The sequence below is a fragment of the Cavia porcellus genome, unplaced genomic scaffold, assembly GCF_034190915.1.
Source record: "Cavia porcellus strain 051 isolate PalLab524CR breed Dunkin Hartley unplaced genomic scaffold, mCavPor4.1 scaffold_23, whole genome shotgun sequence".
In the NCBI taxonomy this organism is placed as follows: Eukaryota; Metazoa; Chordata; class Mammalia; order Rodentia; family Caviidae; genus Cavia; species Cavia porcellus.
In genome coordinates, this window is record NW_026947506.1 from 38,133,142 (window position 1) to 38,142,170 (window position 9,029).

At 39.1% G+C, this 9,029-nt stretch overlaps 1 pseudogene; it reads right to left on the minus strand.

The window, feature by feature from the left end:
• Positions 1 to 5,860: 5,860 nt before the first annotated feature.
• On the minus strand, positions 5,861 to 8,028 carry LOC100735554 (nuclear distribution protein nudE homolog 1-like; annotated as a pseudogene).
• Between the last annotated feature and the right edge of the window lie 1,001 nt (positions 8,029 to 9,029).

Below are 9,029 nucleotides of genomic sequence, written 5' to 3' on the forward strand. Positions count from 1 at the left end.
TATATGCACCAAATACAGCAACATCCAACTATATAAGACAAATGCTAATAGGCATGAAATTTCAAATGTGCAATAACACAATTCTAGAATGAAGGATCTTAATACCCCATTGTCACAAAGAAATATATCAGCTAGAGAAAAATTAGCAAAGAATAAACAGAACTGAATCAAAACTGTGAAGAAATAGACTTACTAGATGTTTACAGTGAGCACTACCCAACAATATCAGAATACATATTCTTCTCAGCTGCACAAGGGAAGTCTCTAAAATAGATTACATATTATCCTATAAAAGATGTTTAAGTAAATTCAAATGAACTGAAATTATCCCATGCATATTATCGAACCATAGTGCCCTGAAATTGGAAATTAATGGCAAAAGAAACTGCAAAATCCACATAAACACATGGAAATTAAATAACACCCTCCTAAAAAACCAATGGGTCACAGATAAAATTAAGGAATAAAGTAAACAATATCTAAAATCCAATGAAAATACAAATTCAACATGTGTGATGTAACAAAAGTGGTCCTAAAAGGGTGATAACATTAATGAATTCTCACATCAGGAAAAAGGAATGAGAACTAATAGAAAACCAAAAGCTGCACCTCAAGCTTTTAGAAATAGAAAAGCAAGACCAAAGCTCACAAAATGGAAGAAATTATAAACATCAGAGCAGAAATTAATGCAATTGAGACTAAGAAAACAATACAAAGAATTAATCAACTGAAGAATAGCTTCTTTGAAGTAATTAACAAAATTAATAAACCCCTAGGCAACATTATCAAGAAAAAGATACAAAAAACTCAAATTCTTGAAGTGAGAAATGAACAGAGTGAAATTACTACATTTCCTGTGAAAATTCAGAAGATAATCAGTACCTACCTCAAAACTCATTACTTGAATAGGTTGGAAAACACAGAGGAAATGAACAGATTCCTAGAAATGCATGAATTTCCAAAGATGAGCCTTGAAGATACAAAATTTTTTAATAACCCAGTATCAATTATTGAACTTGAAAATATAATTAAAATCTTACCAACAAAAAACCCCAGACTCTAATGTATTCACAGCTGAATTCTACAAGAAATTTAGACAAAGGAATCCTTGGCTATATCTCTCCTGCAACCATAAGACTTCAGAAGCTGAGGAGAGCCTCAGCCATGCATCCTCCACATCCAACAACCTCAACAGCAGAAAAAAACCTTGACATCACATCCCCCAAACTCAAAAGACAGGCAAGCCTGGGCCCCATCTCCCCTACACCTGGACAAACTCAGCAGCCAATGGGATCCTTGCCGCCTCTTCTCCTCTCCTGGAAGACCTTAGTAGCTGAGGGGACCCTCGGTCAACCCTCTCCCATACCTGTAAGACCTCAGTAGGCCAGGGGATCCTTGGATGCACATTCCCCAAACCTGGAAGACCTAAGCTGCTAACAGGGTTGTCAGCCACCCTTCTGCAACTCCCAGAATATCTCAGCAGCCAAGGGGAGACTTGGAAGCCATTCTCTCACACCCAAATGACCTCACCATCTGACAGGATTGTCAGACTTTCCTTCTCTACTACTGGAGGATGTTAGCAACTGCCGAGAGCTTCAGACACTGATACCACCCCATACAGGCAATTTCAGAAGCCCATGGGAGCATCAGCAATTGCTTCCACTACCTGCAGTATCTTGGTGGACCAGCAAGAACATGGTGGGTCTCCCCCCAAAAAGCAGCTCAGTGGGTCCACAGGGGCCTCAACAAACCCTCCCCCACCAGAGAATTTTGGTAAGCCAGTGAAAGTCCAGGTGAGCCCTTCTATACAAAGAATACTGGCTGGGCCAGTTAGAGTGACAGCAAGGATTTCCTCCACCTGGAGAAACTAGACTTGAACTATAAGAAACCCAGTAACACAATAACACTTTGGATAGGGTAAACACTATACACAGGTTGGTCTGGTGGCCTGGAACTGCATGAAGTCACAGTAAGAATATGCACTGAAATTTGGTTTACATGAATAAGCCTAGGCTAGTCAGCCTAAGAAAAATATAGGACTCATATAACTGACCTTCAGGAAGAATTCAAGTGACTAGCCCTTGTTGTATGCTGTAGGATCCAGAAATTGGGTGAACATCAGCCAATAAGTAGGGTCTTAAGACACACATGACAGGCAGTTGAGACTAGTAGTATTCAAAACACCAAAATATTAACAAAGAGGTGAAATTGACAAAATGAAAAAGCACAATACAGTCTCAAATAACCAGCACATCCAGAATAAATACAGTAGACATGGAAATAGAGGACACTGAACATCACATATCTGAAATTTCTGAAAAGATATCCAGGGAAATAAACAACCAAAGTCATGGGGATATAGAGGCAATCAGATCCGAAATAATCTCTCAGGTAAATAAGAAATAAGCAACTTTTAAAGAAAATTCTCAGCATATGCAGAGAAGTCATAGATGAAAAAATGACAGGAGCATGGGCAGATGATGCAACTCTTGAATGAACAATGCAGGAAAATTAGACAATGCATGAAACAAATTCGGAAGTACCATCCAGGAATTGAAAAATTCCATTGACTGATAAAACTGCTTCAAGGAACTGAAGACAGACTTCCAGACCATGAAGACACAATCACAGCACTCACAAATGGAAAAATCTCTTAAAAATAACAAGAGGCCATCAAATGAAAAGTTGCGAGATGATGCAAAGCAAACAATATAATACTGATAGGTGTCAAAGAAAACACAGGAGTCAATATAAGTGACATTAAAAGCTATTTGCAGAAGTAATGGAAGAAAATGTTACAAGCATGGGAACAATCTGATATCCAGATAAATGAGGCATATATTAACCCAGAAAGCTATCAACAAAATAAATCTACAGCCAGACATATAATATTCAAGATCCAAGAATCTAGCGACCTTGTCTAATCTACACATGCATGAGTCATACGTGTATTAAGATTGTGTATTGTAGAGTTTTGTCATCTTCAGTGTAGTTGCCTATACTCTCAGACTTGATGCTATCAATCATATCAGTTTTGAATAAAATCTCCTCTGCCTCATTTCTGTTATGCTCTTTTTTGCCATCAGTGGTCTGCTTATCCTCTTCATTCTGTTTTCTGCTCCATCCATTGAGGCCTCTCTGCCACTGTTCCTGGAATCCTAGTAATTTTCTCTCCTCTAGAATGTCCTAGAGTATTCTCTGTAGAGTTGTATTGGTAGTTGCAAATTTCCCAAGTTCCTCTTTTTCTTGGAAGCATCTTGTTTCTCCATTAATTTCTAGAGACATTTTAGCAGGGTATATCAATCTGGGCTGGAGGTTTTCTTTCAGTGCTTTGAATATTTCACTCCAGGCTCTTTTTTTTTGGTCTTTTTTTGAGAGGGGTCACACTATGCAGTTGAGGCTGGCCTTGAGCTCACTTTGTAGCCCAGACTGGTCTCAAATTCACAACAATCCTCCCACTTCAGCCTCCCAAGTGCTGGGATTACAAGCATGAGCCACCATTGTCAGTTTATACTCCAGGCTCTTCTTGACTTGATGGTTTGTGTTGAGAAGTCTGCCATTATTCTGATGGGCCTTCTTGTATAGGTGATCTGTTTCTTGTCTCTAATAGCTTTTAATATTCTGTTCTTATATGGAATTTCTGGGATCTTGATTATTATATACCTGGGTGTTGTTCTGTTTTGTTTGTAGTGGCTGGAGTTCTGTATGCCTCATGTATCAGAATATCATTTCCTTTTCCTATGTAGGGAAGTTTTCCTTAATTATTTCTGTGAATAACCTTTGTAGTTCCGTTGTTTGTACCCCTGCTTATTCTTTCACATTCTTTATTCTCAAGTTACAGCTCCTCTTGTCATCTTCTAGCCTTTGTATTGTTTCTGTTGATTCCTTGTTTGTTTTAAAAAGTTTTGCCTTTCATAATCTCACATTGCAAAGCTGTCCTACATTTTGTATAATCCATCAGAATATGTATTCTGATGTTGTTGGGTAGTGCTCACTGTAAACATCTAGTAAGTCCATTTCTTCACAGTTTTGATTGAGTTCTGTTTTTTCTTTTCTAATATTTGTGTAGCTGATCTATTTCTTTGTGACAATGGGGTATTAAGTTCCTTCATTCTAGAATTGTGTTATTGCACGTTTGATATTTCATGCCTATTCGCATGTGTCTTATGTAGTTGGATGTTTCTGTATTTGGTGCATATATATTTATGATTATTATCTATTCCTTTTGAATTTTTCCCCTAAAAAGTATGAAGTGACCTTCTTTATTTGTTCTGGTCATTTTTTGTTTGAAGTTCACACTGTCTGCACACAGAGAATCTAACTTTGTAGCATGGAATATTGTTTTTGTCACATGGAATATCATTATCCACTCTTTGACTTTCACTCTAAATTTCTTTTTCAGTTAGGTGTGTTTCTTGTACATGGATCTTATTTCTTCATGCATTCAGCCAATCTAGTTCTTTTAATTTATGAATTGAGGCCATTTAGATTGATGGTTATAACTGATATGTATTGGCTTAATTTTGTCATGTTATTTCACTGGTGATGGTCACTGCTCCCCCCACCCCACTTGTTCAATAGTTTGCCTTGCCTGGTGGTTTCTTTTTGTTGCTGTACTGGTAGTTTTTATTTCTATCTAGTACATCTTTCAGTATTTTTCCCCAAGTTTCTCTTGATTTTATTGTTCTTTAAAAAAATTAAAGGGCATCTTTTACCATGCAGGTCAGAACATGTTAGCTGATGAACCTGGCCAAAGCTGACTACTCTGTCAAACCTCAGCTATGCTTAGAAAATTATTTTTGGGGGGTACTGAGGACTGAACCTCACACTTGCCAGGCAGGTGCTTATGCTGCTGACCTAAATCCCCAAGCCCCAGAAAATTCTGTTTTCTACTGGAGGCCTAATTCCCCTGGTTCTTTCAGAATAATAACTAAGTAAAAATTGAAAGCCATCATCCTACATTCATGATACTGAAATATAGGGCTCTTTCTGCAGGTTTCTGAAGGCAGACCAACAGGGCAGGACTGGCAAGATGAGTGGACAATGTGTGGGGAGCACTGGGGATGCTGTCCTTGTCTCTCTGTTTCAGGAACATACTTTCAACAACTGTTGTTTTCACTGCATTTGAAGGTCAGTCGCACTATTTCAAGATGGTTTTGAATGAAGTCCTCTTTTTATGGGCTACATTATATGTAGTCCACTCTGCCTCAGGTACCCGCAGAGTCATGATGCAGATGTCACCCACATGCCAGAGAAGGGAACTTGGGGAAATGGGACAGGATTCCCCACTGAAGCTGACTGACTTGAAAATGACTTGAAAACTCAAATGTACCTCTAAGTAATATCACAAGAAGCATATTAAAAAGTCAGAAATGCACTATCAGTTTTTAAAAAGCCACATATGCATCCTTTTAATGGCTCCAAGATGTGATTTCTATACACATTAAAGTACTGAGAGTCCATTCTGGAAGGCAGCTCCAGACACAAGAGACTAGGAAGCAAGCACAAAATGGCTTGGGTCCCTCTCTGGGAGAGACTGGACACTAAAAGTACCCCTCAAGGACATCAGGTCTCTTGGATAACGAGTGATGAACAGCTTTGTCATCCATACTTACAACCTCCTAGAGGCCTACTTTAAAATGTTAGTCTCTGTGATGCTCACATGAAGGGGCACAGAAAGAACTACCAGACACCATCTCACAGGAACACCACGGGTCAGCAGCATGGGTTACATAGCACAAAGCAAACTATAGTGAATGCTGGCTCTTATTTCTCAAACTAATTTTTTAAAAAAGCCTAGTGTGAACAGGGGAGGAAAGGTAAGGGCTCTTGTCAAACAGGGCCCAGCTTGCCTAGGTTCCTAAAACAACAGCTTGACAACTCTCTGGGCAGACAGCAGTGGCAGCACTGGTGAGCATAGATGTGAGGGTATTCCCAACCCTTTGTCACCTAGAGGTATGCCGCTGTCACTTGCCCTTCTGTCGCCACTGACATCTCTATTCTTGTTCTTCCACCCTGAAGCTGGGACATTCAGCTGGTGTGGGGAAAAGTTCATACACAAAATCCTGGCAGGATGTAGTTTTTTCTCCAGCAGTCCAACTTTCCGCAGCAGGTGACCTAAAATGCTGAGGACTGAAACGTGGGCCACATGCATGAGAGGAGTCCCACTGGTGGAGCTGTCCAGGCCATGCCTGAATGTTCCTGGGATGTTTATACCAGACCCAAGTCCTTGATACGAATGGACAGTACCTAACCTGTGGCCAGCAGAGTTATGTCTGTGCTTTTGGCTTCCCCTTTATGGATGTCCTGGGCTTCTCTTGCTTCTGTTGCACAGCCAATTCCTGCCTCAAATCTTTAGCTTCATCCTTTAGTCACTGAACACATTCTAGGGGATTCTGCTTCTCATCAAGTTCACTTTCCAGGAATTCATTTCTTTCAATGGCTTTATTCAAGGGCTGCTCAAAGTCTTCCAGAGACATGATCATGGCTTGTTTGGCTCTTTCCAAGTAATTGTTTGCTTTCTTCAGTTCCATGATATATTCTCCAGTTGATCTTTAATTGCTTTCATTTATGTCAGGTCATCTTCCAAAGCTGAAATCTTTCTGTAGCCTTCAAACTGCTGCATTTCAAAGTTTTGCCTGGCAGTTTCCAGCTCCATGCAAAGGCTGTTACTGTCTGACAAGAGGTCTTGTTTTCTGATTTCAGTTTGTTGTATCTGTGTCTCTAATTCTGCTTCCTTCATGAAATTTTTGGAGTTTCTCCCGTGTATTCTCTGCCTTCTGCTTGTAGGTCATTGATAGATCTTTCCAATAGTTTGCTTACTCTTCCTCAGAGTTGAAGGTCATTCCTGAGTCCTCTTCTGTGAAAATGAGTAAAAACTCTCTTCTCCTGGGGTGTGGTGTCTGGCTTAGGTAGAGAAAACTAGGCAACTGCCTCACCCAAGGCTGCACAGCCTGGTCTTTCAGTATTCTTTCTAGGGTTGGACTAGTGGACATGAATTTCTTCAGCTGTTCTTTGTCGTGGAAGTATCTTACTTCTCCATTGATTTTGAAAGAAATTTTGCTGGGTATATCTATCCTGGTTAAAGGTTTTCTCCTTTCAGGGTTTGAAATACTTCATTCTAAGATAATCTTGCCTTGAGTGTGTGTGTTGAGAAGCCTGATGTAATTGTCATGGAGTTTCCTTGATAGTTGAGCTGTTTATTCTATCTAACAGCTTTCAGTATTGTGTTTCATGTTGAATTTCTAGGATCTTGATTATTATATGCATGAGTGTAGATTTATTTAGGGTTAGGGCAAGGTGTTTTATATGCTTGGCATACCTGTATATCAAATTGTTGTTACCTGGAAACTCTCTTCTACTTCTTCTAAATAGATTTATAAGTCTGCTTTGCATTGAGACCTGCATTTTCATTGAAACCTATCTATCATGTAATGTTTTTCTTTTCCTGGAGCTGCCAAACTGTTATTTTATGCTCCCATGTTATTTTTAGGAGTTCTTTCCTTTCATGACCACCTGCTCTGTTCCTATCTTAAAGGTCTGAAAGTCTATCTTTAGTTCATTCAAGTGGTTTTGCCAGCTTCCAATGAAGTTTTTAATTTACTAGGTATCTCTGTAAATTTTTTCAGTGATTCTGTTACTTTTCTACATTTTTCAAGATTTCCATCATTTACCAATGCTCCTGTACTTTTTATCTGTGTCTTCCACATATGCTATGCAAATTCTTTGTTAAGGTTGTCATTTATTTTTACTTGAGAGATTATTTCTAATCTGATTTCCTCTATATCCTTTATTTCTATATTTTGCTTGGTATGTTTTCAGAAATTTCAAGTGTGTGACTTCCAATGTCCTCTATTTCGAAGACTAGTCTAGATATTTCAAATGGGTTGGCATTTGAGATTGCGTTTTGATTTTTGGTCTTATTGTTTTCCCCTCTTGAATTAATAGTTTTGCCTTTTCTAATCTGCTTGACTTGATGGTGAATCATATATTCCTTAGGGTCATGCTGTGTGGCTGATACTCACCCATTTACTTGGTCCTACAGTGTAAGGAAGAGGCCGGTGGCATGAGTGTCTTATTCATTCTAGTCTGACGAAGCTAGAAGTACCACTGTGAACTAATCTTTAGTTCATGTTGTTACTGTGGCTTCAGGATTTTCTATACTACCATATCCAGCTGTCTGTAGTGCATGCCACAGCCAGAACCTTGGGGATTCTGAGTCACTGGGGATTTTGCAGATCCAGTTGGGTTCCCCCAGATAGTGGGAGACTTCAGTAGTGCTCTTTCCAGCCCACCCCTTGCTATTTTCATGGAAGAGGTCTCAACTATGTTGTTTCTGGTTTGTTAAAGGTCTCCACTGAGTATCCTGTTGAAGTACTGAAGTCCTCTCCTTAGGGTAAATACATCATCATCTTTTACCCTGCTGAGTTTCTCTGTGTGGGAGGAAATGTCACCCAGGTTCCTTCCAACCCATCAAGGTACTGCAGGTGCTGGAGTGATTGCTGATAGTCCCATGGGCTGCTGAGGTCAACCAGATGGGGGAGGAGGGTAGCTGTTGGTTCTATTACCTGCTAAAGTTACTTGAATGTAGGGAAGGGCAGGCAAAGTCTTCTCTACCTTTAACTAGAATAGTATGTGACCTAGTCAACTATTTTTTAAATTTTATTTAAAGAAAGACTAACAGAAAATAGGTAGACATAATACATATGTTCAGAGAAAATATAAACAGTAAGAAATCACTAGTTGATGTTTACATATTGTCATTTTACAAATAGTTGTTCAAGGTATAAGTGGAAAATGTAAAGTGAGAATTCAAACAGCAAGACAGCAAACAGTTCTGTTCAACTGTCCAACAAAAACTTAGTAACATAATTGTCAATCATACATACTTAAACATATATCCATATCTTCATTTATGTTTAGATTAAACAAACAAAAGGCAGGTTAAAATAATTCTGAACAAGGAAATGTAATATTGTTGGATTTCACATCATGACATACTGTGATCAGTCCTGGGTACTGTAGTGCCT